Source organism: Bicyclus anynana, chromosome 3, assembly GCF_947172395.1.
Source record: "Bicyclus anynana chromosome 3, ilBicAnyn1.1, whole genome shotgun sequence".
Classification (NCBI taxonomy): Eukaryota; Metazoa; Arthropoda; class Insecta; order Lepidoptera; family Nymphalidae; genus Bicyclus; species Bicyclus anynana.
Window position 1 is genome coordinate 15,254,327 of NC_069085.1, and position 21,916 is coordinate 15,276,242.

General features: G+C 35.8%; 1 protein-coding gene across 4 annotated transcripts in view; it reads left to right on the forward strand.

Moving 5' to 3' along the window:
• The first annotated feature begins 19,681 nt into the window (after nt 1–19,681).
• Nucleotides 19,682–21,916, forward strand: part of LOC112058526 (sodium bicarbonate cotransporter 3) — a 67,418-nt gene continuing 65,183 nt past the window's right edge. For all 4 annotated transcript variants that reach the window (XM_052891254.1, XM_052891255.1, XM_052891256.1 and 1 more), the window contains exon 1: nt 19,682–19,937. The gene's annotated coding sequence lies outside the window, so the exon portion shown is untranslated. The remainder of the gene's footprint in view (nt 19,938–21,916) is intronic.

The window sequence follows — 21,916 nt, forward strand, 5'->3', positions numbered from 1 at the left end:
ATCTCCTAGAGGAGATAATTATATCTATGCATAAGTTACTAGCTAACGCCGCGCGGTTTTACCCGCGTGGTTCCCGTTCCCATATAAATAAAGGTAAAATATTGATAATATTATTCCTCGATAAATGGGCTATCTAACACATAAAGAATTTTTCAATTCGGACCAGTAGTTCCTGAGATTCAATCAATCAAACAAACAAATTTTCAGCTTTATAATATTAGTATAGATACGTAGCGAAGACCGCAGCTAGTAGACTTGGTTTCATAAATGATAAAATGTCTTCTTATTATGTTAGAAAACTTTAATGAACAATATTTAATTAGAACATCTATTAATCTTCACTACAAGTGTGTGGTAAATCGAATGTAAGAAATATATAACTGAAAAAAAGTCAGGAAATGAGTCAACCGTCCCCAACACCAGGGTTGATAAGGGGTATGTTTTTGTGGTATTATTAGGTATCACATTAAAAACCAACCCCGCTTCTCCCCTATATATTTTTTATAACATAGTACCTAAGTTGGGTCCCTAATGTGTATACTCATAATTGTAATAAAATGATTAGATTAGTGAATTTGCCATTCATAAAAAATAAAAATAAACCTAGCCCCTCACAAAAACGTCAAGTTTATGAGGATTAGGGATGTCTCACTTTGTACCTAAATAATGTAACACTTCTTGTTTTTAGCAATAAAATAAATTAAAAAAATATATTGTTTTACCTCTGTAATAATAATAAATAAAATATAAAATCCTTTATTAGCCAAAAAAAAGAGAAATTACAATCTACTAGCTTACTAACTAATAAAAAAGATTAAAATTACTTATCGATGTACAATCATAAGTTAGTATATTAATACTTAATTAATATTAAACAATCAGCTGAATGGGGCGCTGCCTCAGCTCTATGCTACAGCTAAAATACTATAGCGCTGATTTTCAGGCATGACCCCAGGGTGAGCTCCGAGGGACCGATCGGTAATGCGTTTGCGTTGCGTCGTCGTTAAAATGATATATAAAATCATATAGCACCAACTACTACATACATATTTAACTAACATTATACTTAATATAAGTGTATACTATAACTAATGTAATAATTAATGTAATGTAATCACATAAGAAGGTCATTATAATCATTATCATTGTACCTTGTGTATATTCGTGCAATTGGAACTAATGATCTCTCTCGTTTAAGATTGGCTCAGACCAATTATTGTATAGGACCTGCCTCGCTAGACGTTACTTTTCTGTTAAAGTATATGATCAACGATCTAATGCGATTATAGAAACTGTCTCTATAGTATCGATGTTAAATAGTTGTAATCGTGTTCGTCGGTTAAAGAGCTCCGTAAAAATACCTTTTTGTGTAATTAAATTGTTTAAAAAACGGCCAAAAACTTCTGGTTTAGTTTAAGATATATACCAAATCTATGCTCGTTTTCTTTAAAAAATGACAGACAATTTTGTTCGTGACTATGATTGCGATACAGGTCCTTCTATAATTGGTCTGAGAAGATTGGTGATACAGGAACAAGTACCGCGCCGGTCGCTATCGATCGGATAAAGCCATATTGCTAGAGATGGTCTACATTTGTTAAGCTTCAACTTAATTTTAACCGATTTAAAAAAAAGCGGCTTAGGTATGTATTTTACTATAATTATTAGTTTTTACAAGATCCTCAAATATTGTAGTCTAATTAATTATTAGATACTTGAATCGGCACTTATACAAATAATAACACGGTAAATAAGACGTTAAGTATCATCCATCAGTTAAAAAAAAAATATAGTTACACCGCCAGATCTGCCTTCTTTGTTGGGAAGAGCTCAAAAACTACTAAGTCTGAAGGTTCTAGAGAATAATAAATGCATACATTCAGTCGGTAATCTTCTAGCCACTCAACTTACAGCATTACGCCCAGTTGTATCCTTAGATGCTTTTGTGCTTTACTATCGCGTTCCAGGCATGACGTCCGGACGTATTCTCTCTTCCAATGGATTTACAATTTAAGGAGGAAGTCTGAAACTGACGCCAGTGACTAACAAAAAGTTGCGGAGTAAAATGTTAGCTTGGTTTGGACCTATAATTCTGCTGTCAAGGGGCTAGAGTACTTTGATGCCAAAATTAATAGGCATCTATTTATAGTATACTTGCTGACCTAATCACTCTATAAAATTGCAATATTTTGATACTTTAGTTCCCAATGTATGGAAAATGACACAAGAGAACGAATCAAACGTCGCCGCATGATTGAGAAATTCCTTAAATACTGTATAACGCTATGCCTAAGAAGAATGAAGAACATAGTTCCATGTGTCTTGCTTGCACCACTCCATCCATCACTTAAACTTCCGCTCCGAAACTAAACAAAACTTCCGGGTGTTATGAGTTTGACGTGTTTGTCTGTCAGTCTGTCTGTGGCACCATAACTCCCGAACGAATGAAGCGATTTCAAATTTGTTTTTATTTGCATTAAATGTGACTTATGCGCAAGTGTTCGTAGACATGTTTAATGAAAATCGCCTTTGAAAAACTTTCACCCACTTTCACCTTTTAAAGGGCTTAACCCTTTAAAAGGTGAAAGTGGGTGAAAGTGGGGAAGAGTAGCCGAATGTCTGCAAATATACTCGAGTAGGGTCTCAAATGAAAGAGACTTGATTGATAACTTCATGACAATTATGTATGTGAGTAATACATACAATTGAAAATTTTGAAAATCCCAAAATGAAAAAAAATGTTTTTCAAAATTTTCAATTTTATTTATTGCTCATAATATACCTTCCATTTGGTCCATAGTTATCATAGTCACGAACTTTTACTACTGTTCATTAACAGAATAGATTGCCCTTTTTCCGGCGGTTACAACATTAATAGATTATCTTACTTCCGGTTATGAACGAATTTTTGTATGTCATCAGTAATGTTTTCATGAATTACATGCGAGTATAGTGGTATACTAAACACTCCTTGATATTAATCGACTGGAGGGCTATTCTGTAACGACGTTTTGTATAACTCACAAGTACGAGTTTCGAATTCACCTCTACCTTTCTCTTTCTATAGTATCGTGTCAGACAGAGCGATATGGAGGTGAATTCGAAGCTCACACACGCGAGATACACAAAACATCGTTACAGAATAGTCCTGCTGTTTACAACGTAGACATAACTGAATTCGTTCTACGTTTCCGGTGTTGTTTTTGTAGACCGTCTACGCCCGGTCGTTGACCGCTGCTGGCGTAGCGCCAACTGTGCTACGCTGCTACGAACTGACATGACATAATTATTGTTATTGTTATAACATCATTCTGTTTTTGGCTACCTAGTTATATGACTGATAGGGCGTTATGACTTGTGACTTGTGATTACTGACCAGCAGGCTAATTCACTATCTTTGACGTACCTATGTTATTGACATATACGAAATTGAGATTCTATTAAAAAATGTCATCCGGTGCCTACTGGTGGATATCACACAGTAGTTAAATGACATTTTGTAAATTGATTTTATGTTTATTTGAATAAGTTGATAATAAAGACCAAAATAGTAAATAGGCCAGCTGTTTTTCTTTTTTTTGTTTGAAAGTTAACAAGTGACCAATTCACTTGTATGGATTACTAGCGGACGCCCTCTACTTCATCCGCGTAAAACCTTACCCCTACCCTAAGAATCCTATATCCGTCTCCTGTTTCTAAGCTACCTCTCCACCAATTTCCAGCCAAATCGGACCAGCCGCTTTTAAGGTATAAAAAGTGTAACTAACACGACTTTCTTCTACATATACTTATTCACCAGTTTAAGATCATAATAAGCTTTTATTATGTACTGTATAGCAAAAATAATTAACGGTGACAAATACACAGTCTAACAAATGGTTCATTTAAAACTTAATTCAAAATAATAATGTTTACTAATAAACGTTTTCTTCGAACAGTGCGTGTTGCCAGATGACCTACGGACCCGAGACTTTTTTTTTTTTTTTTTTTTTTTTTTTTTTTTTTTTCGTAGGGGGGAAAATCCTCATGGACACCCGTTTGGGTAGTGCCGGACTCCTACCGGCTAAAAACCCTCCTACCTTCAAAAACGCTAGTGTACCTGCCCTTTAGCCTACCACCAGCGTCACTGCCTCTTTCACTTTCCCAGTTCCCTTTCATCCTTCTCCTTTGTTTTCATTACGCTTTCTAAATACATCTTAATTGCGTCCCATTTGTCACTCGCTTGCAACATTATATTTATTAGGTTTTCAACCGTGATTTCCTGTCCTACCTCCTTTGTCACCTCCTCTCTTTCGGTTTTAAACCGGGGACAATAAAACATGGTGTGTTCGGCATCGTCGTTTGGGTGTATGCAGTAAATACATTTAGCGCAGTTCCTTTTTTTAATGCGTGTTAAATAGTCCATAAAAACACCGTGCCCCGAGAAACACTGAGTCATCCGGAACGTGATAGTGCCATGTTTCCTCTCTATCCAGGTCTTAATATTTTTAATCAGTGTATGGATCCAGCGTCCTTTCACAGATTGGTCCCATTCCTGTTGCCATGCCTCCAGAGTCCTCTCTCTGACTGAACTCCTTTCCCCAGGCATTTTTAGCTCATAAGTGTTAGATCTTTCTTGTGCCAGAAGATGGGCTGGAATGAGACTTGCCAGTACGAGAGCTGCGTCAGTGGATGTAGTTCTGTATGCGCAACATGTCCTTAAGGCCATTGTTCTTTGTGCGCTCAGTACTGTTCTTTTATATATATCTTTATCCAAGGCTGTAACCCATACCGGCGCCGCATACATTATTACAGACTCCATAGCCAGAGCTAGTGTTCTCCGTTTTCTAGAGCTCGGTCCACGCGTATTGGGTAGCATTGTGCACAATGCCCTAACAGTTGTTTGGGCTTTTTTACATGCCGAGTTTATATGCTTGCCAAAGTTCAGGCTTGAATCCAGGGTCATACCTAGGTAAGTCACAGAGGGAGAGGGTATTACCGGTGTATTCCCGCAAGTGAATATAATATCGGAATAGAGCCGCCTATTAAATATAATGGCCACAGTTTTTTCCGGGGCGATTTCTAGATGATTATGCCCCATCCACAGCATTATATTATGTAAGGTCTCGTTACCTTTCCTCACTAGGTCTTCTTTATCCTTAGCCGACACCGATACTGCAAGATCATCTGCATAGCAGACCAACTTGACCCCTACTGGTAGTTCTATTGACATGACATCGTCATATAAGACGTTCCAAAGAGTTGGTCCGAGGACGGATCCTTGTGGTACACCACCTTGGATTTCTACTCTGACTCCCTTGTTGACCTGAATAGCCCTGTGCTCAAGATAACCAATCACACTGTTTATAATGTATTTATTAACTTTCCTTAGTTTGAGTTTACTGATTATTTTTGCCCATGATGCATTATTGAATGCATTGCGCACATCTATCAGGATTAGACCATTCCATTTTTTCTCTTCTTTAGCGAGTCTTGCAGATGTTATCACTTCCTTAATAGCGTCTATAGTCGTTCTACCCTTTCTAAAACCAAACTGGTTGTTATGAAAACCACCGTTTCTGTCAATCTCTTGTAAAAGTCTATTATTGAGAAGAGTTTCATAAACCTTGGCCAAAACATTGATAAGGCAGATCGGTCGGTATTTAGTTGGTTCAGTGGGATTCTTTTTCGGCTTGTCGATTAATATAAGCTTAGCGAGCTTCCACGACTGTGGAAACTGCCCGCTACTTAGGAGCCCATTAAATAATGCTACAAAGTACATGGGATATTCAAGAATCACTTGTCTTACAACTTCTGGTGGCAAAGAGTCAGGGCCGGGGGCTTTTTGCGTCTTAATTTTACTCGCAGCATTTCTAATATCCTCTTCTGAAAAACTCATTTCTTTTAGATCTTCTTCCCTATGGTCTATTTCCTCTCTTACCAACCTCTTGTCCTTTGATACTATAAAGAGATCATGAAATACTTTGATTTTTTCCTCAAGAGGTAGGGTTCTTTTAGGATTAGGTAGCTGAAGTTGATTTTTAACTATTTTATAAGCCCCCCCAAAAATGTCTTCCTCTAGGTTATCACATAGCTTGACCCACATCCGTACCTTTGCATTAATAATTGTCATTTTTAAATCATTTTTATAGCTCTTATACTCAAGCTTTAGCTCTTCCCTCTTCTGTTCATCCTTGCATTTCTGGAACTTTCTTCTTCTTAATCTGACATCCTTTATTTTTCCCTGTATAGCTTCTGTCCACCAGTAAGGTAACTTATAGTTAACATCGCATCTAATCAGTGGAGTGCTGGCCCTGAAAGCTGTTTTAAGAGCAAAATCACAGTCTATATGGTTTACTTCTTTGTCCTTAATTATATTTTCAAAAATTGCGTTAAAAGTATCCATGTTAGTCTTTCCAAAGACATACCTAGGCGCATCGTTTACCTTGTCATCTATGTTAGTGATAACTATTCTGTGATCGCTCATGGATACCTCCCGTTCTAAGACTGTCCATGTCGTTTTATTTGTGGGTACATTATCACTGACAAATGTCATGTCGATGTACGATACTCCGTTTGGACGCACGCAGGTTGGAATAATTCCATCGTTAAGAATATTAAATTCCAGGGAGTGGACCCATTCAAGTAGTTCTATTCCCCTTCTAGTTGTAGTATTTCCTCCCCAGCAAGCGTGTTTGGCATTGAAGTCACCAGTTATAATAACTTTGTTCGAAGGTTTTGCGAGTGTTTTAACATCATATTGAACTTTTTCCAAGTATTCTAAGAATCCTTCCGGTGTACATTTATTAGGGCTAATATATAAACTATATAATGAAAAATCTTTAGTTTCCACGCAGATAAAACAGCCAGATGAGCGGTACTTTATTACACTATGCCTTTTGCTGAAATTAAAGATCATGGCGCTTAGGTCTTCACTGATGTATTGATGCCTGTTGTTGGTTTTGCATTTACCAACATTGGGTTCGCTAAAAGCAATGAAGTCGCATTTCTGTTCTGACGCCACTATCAGGGCCATATCATGGGCGCTAATACTTCTATTCGCATTTAATTGAGATCCGCAGAGGAACCAAAGTCACTGACATAGCTCAGCGAGTCGTAAAGCTGAAGTGGCAATGGACGTTAGGGTTCTAAGAGCTGGGATGACGACCGGGTTGCAAGGAGCCGCTGGATGCTGGCGACTCGAGACAGTTTTGTTTGGAAGTTCATGCAAGAGGCATTGGACGTCCATCGGCTGATAATGATGATGATGAATAAACGTTTCCCCTTTAGAAATTCGCAAGTCATAAACAGAAATCAGGATAAAAGACTTGGTTTTAAATTATTAAGTTACTATGCTAAATTAAAATAATAATTAAAAACTTAACGAATTTAAACCATTTCAATCGCAATGGAGGTCAAAATGTCAGAGTTCAAATGTTCCACACGTGTAGGCTTACATTAATACCAACGTGTTTCAGCTGAAAACGGATATATGGCACATGTTACCAGTGAAATCTGAGCAATTAATTCATTTCTTAATTACAAGAACCGAAAGGGGTGTGGATTTTCATCCTACTCCTAACAAGTTAGCTCGCCATCTTAGATTGCATCACTTATCTTCAAGGTGAGATTGTGGTCAAGGGCTTACTTGTAACTTCTTCTGCTAACAATTTAGGTAACTAGCCACGGCCGAACCAGCAGCAGCACCAGCACCAGCCAAACCAATTAAGAAATCAATCGGCCCAGCCAGGGATCGAACCTAGGACCTCCGTCTTGAAAGTTCAAAATTCAAAATTCATTTATTTCAAGTAGGCTCAGTTTACAAGCATTTTTGACACGTCAGTTGAATATTTGTAAAGATTCTACCACCGGTTTGGAAGGCAGGTTCTGCTGAGAAGATACCGGCAAGAAACTCAACTCAACTTGCTCTTTAAAAAAAATCATACAATATTATATTTACAATTGATGACAACGTTACAATTTCTTATAGTTTTACTTCCTGTGTGAAGGTGGAAGATGATCCAACGGCATCTTTATCAATGGAACTCATCAATGGTGTAGTAACCTCGACTGAGTAAATGTTAAGCTATGCATTGGCAGGTCCATCACAGTCTTGGGGATCTTAAATGGGGGAAAATATGTTCTATTTTAGTTCTGTTGGGCTACTTACAAGAACTTGTCAAACTATTTAAATCAAATGAAACAAGAACAAAAGACAAACAGCAGCAAAGGTAGGTTGATCTTGTAATAACAAAACATCAAAGGCTAACTTAACTCAGTCCACTGAGCCAGACCGACCTCCGGGGGATATATCGAGTAATCTCCGACGAAAAGGGTCTGACATTTGACAGGTGTGTTTCATTATGACAAGTTTTGATGTGCCTTGTTTGTATGGATTTTATTCATACAAAATTAAACAAACATGGATCAAGGGACTGCCAAAATGTTGTCTTTGACAATTTCTTTGTGAAGATTACGTTCTGATAACGTAACAATTAATTGACATCAAAAATTCATACTAATATTATAAATTCCGTCTGTCTGCTTGTCTTCCGTTTACTTTTTCATGACGAAACCACTGAACCAGTTTTTATAACTTTTAAGGCACTGTTACACATGCTCTAAAATAGCATGCTAAAACGTGCTATTGAGTATGCTCCATACGAGCATGATTATCATCAGTTTACATTTGCTTGCAATAAGTATGCTATTTTTAAGAATGCTCCTGAATAAGCATGCTAAAAACATTCCAATTACACAAGCTAATTTTTATCTACCGCTCTCTGTCTATAGTATCGTGTTAGACAGGAAGAGATGAAGGTGAAGAGAATAGCAATATTATAAATGTATATATAAAAATTGCATTGTCATTACATACTAGTATCACATTATATCTGTAGTTTAATTAGGAATTATTTATTTTTAAAATGTAAAACATATTTACTGCTTATTTTAATTTAGTTAATTTGAATTTATTTGTACAATTATAAGCTGTGACGTCACACGGGTCTCAGCTGAAAATCAGCGCCGTGTATTATACTTGTACGTAGTGCACGGCATATGCTGAGCTCTACACCCTTTCTTTTTAAGGGTTACAGACAGACATGCTGTCATAATGATAGGGTACTGTCTGTAACTTTTAGATTTGAATAAATTATTTTCTTTCTTTCTTCTTTCAATGCTGATCGAATTCTCTGCTAATCGACTAGCACACTCAATAAGCAAACCTGTTCAGACGCGCTAAAAGCACGCCCCCTTCCACCCGCGCAGCAAGTAGCATGCTCATAAATCGCACGACTGTTGATTCTTGAGCAAGTTCATGTTCATGATTAGCAATGTTGCGATACACATGCTAATAAGTAGCAACTGCTCAATAGTAGCATGCTTTCGAGCTTGAAATGAGCATGAGTAACAGTACTTTTTATTGCAGAAAACTCCATGGTTACTGCGGAAAACGGAGTTACGGACGTCAGCTAATATTTTATATAATATTTTGCAGCCTCAGTACAAATAACCAGTGTAACATCATTAGTTTTATTGTGTTTGTGGTTCTTTGACCTCTTTGTGATAAAACTCGAACAGAAATGTATTATCGCCATGTTTTTTAAGAGAGCACTTTAAGCCACTTTAATCTTTAAAGAAAACGAAGAAAAATGCGTTTATTTCAACATTAGCACAATATCTCCAATGTCACCCTGTGATGGCATAACCCAGATAAAGGCCCCAACTCAGCATAATGTAGCGCTAATGTTCAGCTGGTACCACAGATGTGGTAAAAGTTATCAATTTAAATCCTGTTAACACGCAACATGTTCAATGTAAGCTCCAAATCTATCTATCATTCACTAGCTGACGCCGTGCGGTTTCACCCGCGTGATTCTCGTTCCCGTTGGAGTACGGGGATAATATATAGCGTGTAGCCTTCTTCGATAAATGAGCTATTTAACACTGAAAGAATTTTTCAAATCGGACGAATAGTTCCTGAGATTACTCAGGAACTACTGGTTCGATTTGAGGCCAGTAGGCCTCAAATCCTTCATTTATCGAAGAAGGCTATAGGCTATATATTATCCCCGTACTCCTAACTTCTTAGGCGCGGTCAATGTAACAAACAAACAATCTGTTTAGCTTTATAATATTAGTATAGATTATTTCCATAATTAATATTGTTCTATTACAAGTATGTGGCGATGTTAACTTCAAGTAAGTTGCGTTTAAAGATGTTGTACCTTTTAGTTAGTAACTTTACTTTATTATTGCTTATTATAGTCACGCAAAAAGCAAGGTTTAAAAATGTATTGACGATTCTTAATGAACATCTGAATGAATTTTTAATAAATAAACAAATTTTGACCATATGCATGTTTCGTTGACTGTTAGAAAAAGCTTAGAAACATTTTTTTATTAATAAACGAAATCAATTGAATCATCATCATCAATGACAGTCCTCTGCTGGACATATGCCTCCTGCATGAATTTCAAAACCCAGCGGCTCCCTGCAACTCGCTTGATATATCAGTAAGCTAATAGGGGGTCAACCAACACTGGGCTTCCCTGTGAAGGGTCGCTATCCAGCACCTTAGCATCCCAACGTCCAACGGCCCTTCGAAGTATGTCACCTACCCATTGTCATTGAAATCGAATATTCGAATTCAAATGCATTGAGTATAACATGAAAAATCAATTTGCAATGAATGTAAATTAAACCAAACTAATTAATAAAAAAAGATTCTGACGAATTGATAACCTCCTCCTTTTTTTAAAGTCGGGTAAAAGTTAAATATTTAAATGCATTACATAAAGCTTTTCAACTTTATTACAAAAACAAATAATTGCGAAGAGAAATGTCTACTAGTAGATTAATTCACAAGACAAACTAAGTACTAAAGAAAAACTGTGGGAGCACGTTCACGCAGTACTTTTTACCAAGACTCGTAAATCTAGATTCAGTTGGTATGGATGAACCTGACTAGTATATCATTGTAAAGCTCCAGCCATAGACTAGAATTTCACTATATCCTATTTTTTTGATTGAGAGAGAAAAATAGTTTAACTACTTAGTTCTATAACAGGTGTGTTTGGAATGTTTGGAAATCCCTATGTTTGGTAGTCCCTACAAAAGACAGTCCTGCAGTGGACGTCCATCAGCTGATATGATGATGATGATGATGAGCCTATTTGAAATAAATGAATTTCATTTTTTTTTTTTTAATTTTTTGAATGATTTTCATCGGTATCCGGCGAAGGTTTGTATTAAATGATTTTTATCATCCCGACGAAATATGGAAACTTTATGCTTTATACTTAAACGTTTGAAGGTTTGGACTGAACCTTTGTATCGTCTATCTCCCAAAGCCATCATGATATTATACAACACCTACCTATGGTACATGCATGGGGTGACCTTATCAACGAAAGCTTAACATAACTGAATATATATCTTATGTATACGTAAATTGAGGACAAGTCTTGCTCACAGCAATCAATCCTACTAAACGCGAAAGTTTGTATGTATGTTTGTTTGGATGTGCTGAAATTTAAATCCAGCTATTACCCAAGATTAACACAAAGGCTACCTTTTATCCTGAAAACATCAATGGTTTTTGCAAGATGTTCGAAAAACTGAATTCCACGCGAACGAAAACGCGGACGTTCGCTTGTTAAAAATGAGAGAACTAGAACGATAAATAGAAAAACAAACCTTATATCTCAGAATACAGAAAACCACCAGAAGGAATGATAGCGCAAAGAAGTGAAGCCATTTAAACTACACATTTTACGATTACTCACTCTGTGTTTGTCGTGTTGTTTGACGTGCTATACAGGTGACAAATTTAATTAAATTAAGCCGTCTTGTGCTATTCCTTCGTGTAAAAATGCCGTTGGTAAAAAAAGAAACTGAATAGGATCACATTTCACGTGTAAGTAGATCAAATAAATATTCTTATGTTAAAATAATGAATAATTTTTACGTGAATTTAGTTGTCATAGAAACCGATGACTTCATTTCAAGTGTTGCCAATGTAATTGTTTTGATTTTCCCTACTTTTAATTTCAATTCAAGGATTTATTATTTATGTAAAATATTAATCAACTAAATAGGTAGGCATAGGTTCCGGCAATTAAGTTGAAATAAAATTGTGGTAATCAGCGCAGATAAAGAAAGTGTAAAATAATCTTAAAGCTTTAAAATTTTACAAATAACAATGGCGTGCTATATTATAATAAGTTCGTTCGTTCTTGTCGGTTTGTGTGTTTGTTTGCACATTTGTTTGTTTTCGTGTGCTTGTTTGGTCTTTTGTTTGTTTGTGTACCTACTTGTTTGCTTGTTTGTTTGAGCAAGAGGATTAAATAAAATATTTTTATCTTCAAAACACATTCTTAAAAGATATTAAACCAATTCAATGGCCTTATTTATACTTGAATTTTAAGAGACATAAAAATTAGAGAAATAAGACGAGATAATAATAACTGTGCACACGATTGAAATACATATTTATAATAATAATATAATATAATTATATGGAATATATAAAATTATTATTGTAAATATGTATTTCTTTAGTTTGTTAGTTGATAAGTTTTATAATAACCGTCTTATTATATCTATTATTTATTTGTCCTTGTCTTAAATTTTTTAGAGTTCATTTTCTTGCTGACTCTTAGCAATCACTAGAAAACTGGTCCCACTGTTTTTATTATTTACCATACAAGTTAACATTTAATGTGATGAACTGTACACTTATTGTTTTCCTTTTAACATTATAAATTTTTACCACAAAATAGGGAAAAATTTAACAGCCTCATGTACTAGCAACATTACGCGGGTGAGAATTGCGACGAGTGCAGGCTGTTGTGTACAATTTTTGGACACACTGCGCACTATAGAATGACATCTAAACGTGGCTTCTGGTGGTTTTCTGTATTCTGAGCCTTATATATCAGAACAAAACACTCAGTTGGCACGTCAAAGATCGATATGCAATATTAGTTGCACGTAGCCGCAGTAAAGGCCCGAGGATCATGCTCCAAGGCAATAAGGCGCCGCAGGTGCTCGGTCTGGCTAGACAGGCAATGCCCCCAGCTAACACTAAGACACTAATAAAAATCCCATCAATGTTGCCAACTTAACAGTATTTTAGCTACATTAGTTGGTATCGTAACTGAGAGATTACGATGATTTATATGACATATCATGTAATATTTATTTTTAGTTTGGTTTTTAACCGACTTCCAAAAAGGAGGAGGTTCTACGTTCGGCTGTATGTATGTTTTTTTTTTATGTATGTCCAGCGATAATTCCGTCATTTGTGGACCGATTTTGAAAATTCTTTTTTTGTTTTGAACGGTTTCATTCCAGGGTGGTCCCATTTTTTTCATGTCAGGATCTGATGATGGCATCCTAGGGAAATCGAGGGGAACTTTCGAAAATTGTAGGGACGGCTAGTGCGTTTGTTAGTGTTTCCATAAGGTATTTTAAACTAGTGGTTTAAAATCCAGTGTTATGTTTTAATTAAAGCCGTTTCTGAAAGAACCACAGAAATTTTGTAATTTAAACGGCTTAAATTAAAACATCACTGGCTTGGCACCGCCTTCAAACTGATCAGAAGGTAGCACATAGGTAAGATGTTATTTTTTGCTTTTTAGTTTAGGTTAATTTTTTAGTTGGAAGTCGGTTGAATTTTTTTTATTAAAATTTTTTAACAATTATTTTTAGTTTAATTTTTTGTTTTAGTTTAGTTTTATGTCGCTATATCTACGCACTTCCATGGTGTCACCTGGTTGAAGGTTGTCAGCTGAAAATCAGCTCTGTATGTCCAATATTTCCTTGGTACATGCAGCACAATGCTGAGCTGGATCCTTTTTCAAGGTTGTGCAAATTAAGACTTAGTGATGTTCTGATGCTTAGACTAAGCGATTTGAGTATTAGGCACTACAATTATTGTATTAAGTGGTTAAGTGTAGCACAATTTTTGAAATAAATCTTTTTTCTTTCTTCTTTTTTCATATGTATACAACTAGCAGACACATCGCGGTTTTACCTGCGTAGTTTCCGTTACCGTGAGAATACGTGGATGATGTATGTTACTCGGTAAAGACGTAGCTTTCTATTGCTGAAAGAATTTTGAAAATAGGTCGAGAAAAAATAAAAACTTACGTCTTTATAATATTAATTTAGATAGGTAAAGAAACAACTATACAAAAAGAACTAAAGTTCAAAAACTACAAGCCGACCCGTAAAAAAGGGCCCAAGAAGTTAGGAATAAGTAACTATTTCTGATCGATATACAGAAATGCATATGTGCAAAAATGCACGTGTTGATATTGCACGGTTAGTGTGACTGATTGGATAACGGAAAAGTATTAAATAAAAAATAAAGCTTTCAAACCATAATCCGACTGTTTTTTATTCTATCTGCTGGGATCGCCTTCTCAATTAAGCATAAGCTTACCTTGAAGTTGGTAAAAAAAACAACAAATTTAAGGCAATGCAGACCTACCAAAGCAAATTATTTCTAAGTAAAATTACATAGAAATATAATTCAATGTTCTGTGATGTATTTGTATGATAAACAAGATGCGTATTGGATAATTTAATTGAAGTTTCCAAGTACTTAGACAAGACTTTGTTTTCTTGTATTAGTTACAATAATAGAACGAAACATTGGAAAGGATTTGTATAGAATCAATGACATCGTACCGGAACGCTAAATCGCATAGCGGTACGACTTTGCCGGTAGGGTGGTAACTAGCCACGGCCATAGCCTCCCACCAGCCAGACCTGGACCAATTAAGAATACCTCAATCGGCCCAGCCAGGGTTCGAACCCAGGACCTCCGTCTTGTAAATCCACCGCGCATACCAATGCGCCACGGAGGCCGTCATAAATTAGCCACGGCTGAAGCCTCCCACCCGCCAAATCCTTCCAATTGAGCAGCCTGGTGGGTCAAGGCTCCAAGTCGCAGGCACCCCTTTGTATACAGATATAAAAGACTACTCTGTAACAGGATAAGTTTCTCAGTAAAATTAACTCTAAAACTTCTTTAATACCTACAATGTAATATTGTTAGGAACTGTTACCAACTCGTTTGTTCGGAGCTTGTGTAAGTTATATATTCTTTGTGTTTTAACAATAGATGTTGGAAAAACTTAGGAGACCATTTTCTTTAGCTTTTAGTACTTGTAGAGTTCTTTGTGGCGGTGAAATTACAGGTAGAGACTTAGCACCTGTGTTAGGCCTTTAACTACGATTACCTCAGCTGTGAGCTGTGATAGCCCAGTAGATATGACCTCTGCATCTGATTCTGGAGGGTGTGGGTTCGTATCCAGTCCGGGCATGCACCTCCAACTTTTCAGTTGTGTGCATTTTGAGAAATTAAATATCACGTGTCTCAAACGGTAAAGGAAAAGCATCCTGAGGAAACCTGCATACCAGAGAATTTTCTTAATTCTCTGCGTGTATGAAGTCTGCTAATCCACATTGGATCAGCGTGGTGGACTATTGGCCTAACCCCTCTCATTCTGATAGGAAAGTCGAGCTCAGCAGTGAGGTGTGAAATGTGGGTTGATAATGATGATGATGATGACCTTCGCTGTAGCTACCTTAGCGAACTTAATCATAGTTATGGTAAACTGGCTAAGGTAGCTATAGCTATAAAGTTTGTAATTTTGAAATTACAAGAAGATTAATCTGCATAATTCTATTATAGAATTATTATTATAAACCAGTACTTATAGTAGTCTATACTAATACTATAAAGAGATACAGTCTGTGGTATTGTAGGAGTAATCTCTGGATCTATTTAGAAAACTCTTTTACTATTAGAAAGCAAAGTTATTTGTGAGTGTCATAGGCTCTATTTTATCCCCAAATTCTCACGGAAACGGGAACTACAAGGGTGAAATCGGTGGGCATCGGCTAAGAGATTGTAAAACAGTTGCATAATAAGACGAGTGCATTTTATGTAAAACGATCGAAGTGATTTTTATAATAAAGATGCTAGTGTTTTAATGCCAAATAGTAAAAGTACAGTCTTTGAATAAAAATAAATGCTCAGTATTACAAATCCCGAACCAAGCTTCGAACCCAGGACCTAGCGAACCACTGGACCAATAATTAATCTATGACTAAGGACATATTTAAGCACGTGGGTAATTTATGTCATGATGATAATTATTTTTTCAGATTTCGTAACCAGACCTTTATGATATAAGAGTAGATAAACAATATTATATTGTAATAAATATATCATGGTCAAAGATCCGGCATTAAAAATATACACCCTAATCCGCTATTTACTATTGATAAGAAATAGATAATATTCACTGCGATACATTGCAAATAGGTTGCCTAGTGCAAATGCGGCCAGTCACATTTTTCATACAAAATCCAAAAAACCATGAACTAAATCAAAGGCAACGTATTATAGTCAAATTAAGCATAAAATAAGCTTTCATTTGACATTTTAGACGAATAAAAAACTGATGAGGTTATATAAATAACATTACTTAACTGTTAATATCTGGCAACCCCACAGTTGCAGCGTGAAAACAGGCAACCTTTACTTTTTTAATTCTTTTGGGTATATTCGATTTACTAGTGTACATTTTTTTTTTTTTTAAATGTGAAATTAACTAAAGTAAATATTTTAAAATATTTTAAAAGAAGGCATTTAATACTATCCGGCGCAATTTAACTAGGAAACCTATGAGCAATGTGTCAATGTGAATATTTTCTACCATTAACATTAACATATCTTATCCAAAAATATAAATAACAGATGAGGGTATATATTTTTTACGCCGGTTCTCATACTATCAGGAAGTCCGGCGAGGGACGATACGGTTGATATGTGGACACAATGTTTGACAAAAACATTGACCTCAAATATTTATCTAAAATCCGCTACGTGCAACAAACTTTAAAAAGGGAATGCCCATCCCCGGCTTAGGCCTAACTTAACCACCCAAAAATTTACTTATATCTAAAAAAAATCTTGATAATTTGACTTTAATAATGAAATCATTACTTTATCAAAAAAAGTTTGCTACAATGTTTTACGACATTTTCAATTCATCTTTAATTTGGACACAACGGGGACAAGCTGAGTTTTACGATATTTTATGATTGGTTTGTTTGTTCGTGTTCTTGTTAGTCATAGAAAAAATAATACAAAAAAATTATACAGCTTCAAATGTTACTTCGCCGCTTTGGTATACCGACGAACATTTTGCCAGTTAAAAAAAAATATTTTTCTCCAAGAAACATACTTTTATTAAGCCAATTATTTAATCAGATCTTTATTTATACATCATATTATCATCTCCTTTATATTGGGTTCCCTGGGCTGACATTGTATGGGCCAGTGGGCCCTTTGAATCATTCAAATTTAATTTTAGAATTTAAACCATTTCTGTTTTCATTCCTAGAATTAGATAGATAATGTTTAGTGACAACCGTTTGGTGCAGTAATTAGTGGCTCTGTCTACTATATCTAACCCGTGGATTCGTTTTTCATAACTGTTAAATATTTGCGTGATGAAAGTTCCTTTTTTTATTATTATTTTTTACAAGACCTTATTAGCCCTTGACTACAATCTCACCTGGTGGTAAGTGATGATGCAAACTAAGGCGGAAGCGGACAACTTATTAGAAGGAGGATGAAAATCCACACCCCTTTCGGTTTCTACACGACATAATACCGGAACGCTAAATCGCTAGGTAGTAAATAGCCACAGCCGAAGCCTCCCACCAGCTAGACCTGGAACAATTAAGAAAACCTCAATCGGCCCAGCCGGGGATCGAACCCAGGACCTCCGTCCGTAAATTCACCGCGCATACGCCACGGAAGCCGTTTTCCAGTGTCAGAGTAGTTTTTAGGGTTCCGATCGTACGTACGTACAAAAATGGAACCTTTATTTATGTATATTATTATGTTTAAATGTTTATGTACATTATACATAGCTCCCGTGTTGCATGAACAAGTTCATGACTGAAGACCCCGTATAGGTTCAATACTAGTAGTTAGGTAAGTATAATTTTTCATTCAAATTCGATGCAAGCATATAAAAATCACTTTAATTATAGTTTAAATAAAATTACTTATCGAATAAACATTCACGACCACAAATAGATAACCACGCAAATTGCGTTTCTTCAGCGGTAAACACATTGCACTTACTCGTATGATATTCTCTCTATATCTCTCTATATCTCTCTATATCTACGTATATCTCATGTTGTTATTTTGATAAAAGCCGTGTCACCCACACTCTGTGTCCTTCCCTAAGTGTTTGAGTGCTTTCTCTTACCTGAGATTCTGGCTCTACTAGCTTCGCTTTATAGATTTAGTTCCGTAGGTTCTCAGCTTTTGTCCATAACCTACTTCGCCTCAGTTTTTAGAGGTCCGTAGCTCAAATAGATAAAACATCAGGGCCCACTTAATTGTCTGTCTACTTGTCAAGATCTTTTTTTTTCAGGAATACGTAGTGAAATCAAATTGAAAATTAAATAAAATGTTCAATTCTAAATCTGTATAAATATCGATTTAATCCGGTATACTAATTATACCGGATAATCAAATTAATTCATCAAATTAATTATATATAATAATTAATTTGACCGGACTAATTGGACTTCAAAGTCTTCGAAAGATGTTACATTTTTGACACTCGTAGCAAGTAAATCAAAGCGCAAGACGGGGTTAATTTTTGTTCTTTTGACTAACTTTTATGGGAATATTGTCAATAAATATGTTTGGATAGAAGCAGGCGTTACTTTGCGGAAGTTCATCATGATTATATAATGATTTATTTATTTGCAAAGTCATTTTGCAATTGCACGTTGTAGAGTCAACATCTCCTGAGGATGCTCCGGTTTCGGGGTGAAACGTACGTATAGAGTATTTTGTCGGACCTGGGTGACGTTGTCGCATGGTTGTTCGTCGACTTTTCGCGGATGATAGCAAAATAAATAAATCATTATATAATAAATATGTTTTAAAATGTCCCATTTCTCTCCAAATAAGCGCATTCACTGTGCTGTGACAATAGTTCAATGGCAGATAGAATCTAGGACCTTTCGGTAATGAGTCTGGCCAGCTAACTTAAGTAGGTATACATTTTAAGAATTATTACAGTTAATAATTATATAAAATTGAACTTTGATGGAATTTTGCGATTTTGAAAGCCAAGTTTCATTTAGGTAAGGTTCAATAAAAGAAGACCAAAAGTCCTAGAAGCTAATGGAACATTCTACATTTAAACTATATAGAAAAACTTAGTAACGAGGCACAAATGCCGCAAAATTATATTACATTGTAGACAAATGAATAGAATGTAATCCTCATTATAATCTTGTTTGTTGTGTATTCGCAACAAAAGAATATCAAGAGAATACTTATCAGGGCAGCCTCAACTCAGAGACGGCGAAGTTCTACCTGCTTTGTGCTACATCACTTGATTCAACTCACCATTCAAATATAACTTTTATGACGTTACAATAAGGACTGAAAAATTATAAATTCGCGTGCACTACTGTCTCCTTCATACTGAACACAGAGAGACACAGCGTTATATTTGAGGGAATATTCGCTTAGTGCGATATTGTTGTGTGCTTTAACTGGAAAACCCTGTTAGGGTGTCCACGCATGCGCGTTAACGGGACCAAACATTCCCCTCTCAAATTCAGACGTCGTTCAGCTTCACATGCCACAGGCTTTACTTACATCGCGTTCTCCTTAGATCAAACTAGATTTTTAGACAAATATATGTATGAAACTATTAGTTTTAATGTGTTATAGATGAATTTCTTTCGAATTGTTTACTTATTTAGTGAAATATGACGTTTTAATGAACTGTTTTATACAATGCTGAGTTATTTATGTGATGAATAAGTGATACAAGCAAAGTTTGAGATCGGGTTTTGGTCTGCTGTTCGTAATCGCCGATTAATTTGGGTAAGTTAATTTGCGATTTTTTCATGTGTCTATAGTATTATTACTTACTTGTATATTATACCTACATATATTTTACTGATTTTATTTACGATTGTAGAAAACAATGGCGTGTACCTACCGGTAAATACCACAAAAAATAAATAAAAATATAATTATTAATAATTATTTTGATTTTCTAAAAAAAAAAGATGCTTATAATTAATTTCCTTTAGTGTGCTAACATAGAAATTTTCAAAGTTGTAAGAATATCTTAGAAGCGAAGAGGAAATCCTCATAGACACCCGATACTATACTACTATCGTTAACAACTGAGTCTTAGGGCCATAAATCATTTCTCTATATCTATCTCGCTTGCACTTATGGGTCTTATGGAGCCGTCTAGTGAAGGGTGTAACAATGAAAGACATATTATCGATAAGTAAAGTTTATTATCGTATCTTGTTCACAAAATTAAAAAAATTAACAATATTTGATTTAATATAATACATATTTCATATTATATAATTATTAACTAAATACTTCCGTCTTGATTCGGTCCACTGTCGCTCTGCTCACACCACAAACAAATGCGGCCATTTCACGTGGTTTGTTGAAATTTAGAGAAGCCACTTTATTCGGATCACTTTTCAATTCATTGAGAAACAGGAATACGTTGTGAATCAGTGTTCGAGCTTGAGGGCTAATATCGCCATGTAATTTCTTCAGATCAACGTTAGAAAATAAAGTATCCATAGTGCGCAACGAGTAACACATGAATGTATTTATTTAATTGCAGTAAACACATTTATAGCAAAAAAAATACGCAATGCAATTACATTAGAAACCGACCAATCAGAATCGTCCAAATCATTATTGACTCATCATTAGCACGTGCGCAGGTAGCCGTTTATCGATAATTAGGGTGCGCAGGTAGGCGCGCTGCACATTCCTATCTTTTTTGACTTTTATGACCGGACGACTCAGATGATAATGCGCATACTATAGCCAACAGCATGAGCCGGGTGAGACTCATCGTTATGAGTCTGCTAAAACTCCTACTGTCACTTAGTTACCCGTGTACCCGCATTTAAGCCTTAGCATAGCAATACTTGTGTCTGACATAGCAACACTTATTCTTAGCATGGAAAAGACTAAGTTGTCTGGGTTTTTTCTTAACCTTTAATTCTTCAAGAATAAATCTGCAATAATTGTCCAGCTTCTCTTTCTAATTCTATATTCGATTATTATCGATAGAAGGCTTTTGCAGAAGGTTGCTGCCTGTTGCTTTCCGTCTTTACGCACTTTTCCCAAGCTGTCACTAAGGTTTTACTTGTCGGAACCCTGACAGATTTTCCCTTTACCTTTAAACCTGCAACCTTATGATTCAGGTGTTCCATTTTTTTTTATTCTTTATACAAGTTAGCTCTTGTCTACGATCTCACCTGGTGGTAAGTGATGATGCAGTATAAGATGGAAGTGGGCTAACTTGTTAGGAGGAGGATGAAAATCCACACACCTTTGGGTTTCTACACGACATCGCACCGGAACGCTAAATCGCTTGGCGGTACGTCTTTGCCGGTGGGGCAATTAAGAAAATCTCAATCGGCCAAATCAGGACCTTCGTTTTGTATACCTATCCACTGCGCCACGGAGGCCGTCAAATTAACCACTCAACCTACGAGGCATATTCTACTGTAGGCACAATAATATGGAAGGTCCAATCTTGTACACAGACCATTTCCCAATTTAGGTTTGGCTCCATTAAAAAGTATGAATGCAAACCTTTTTCATCGAATATGTGCGTAGGTAACCCTTTACATTTCGTTACAATACATTTACCCTGAACTAAAAAAGGTCGAGTTTTTAATACCTGCGTACGACATTTTAACCACAACAAGCAATAAGATAGAGAAGGGAAATAATTTGTGTGTGTATTTATACATTATATAAGTATTTATATGTAGTATATAATTGTATATTAATATTATAATATCAACTAT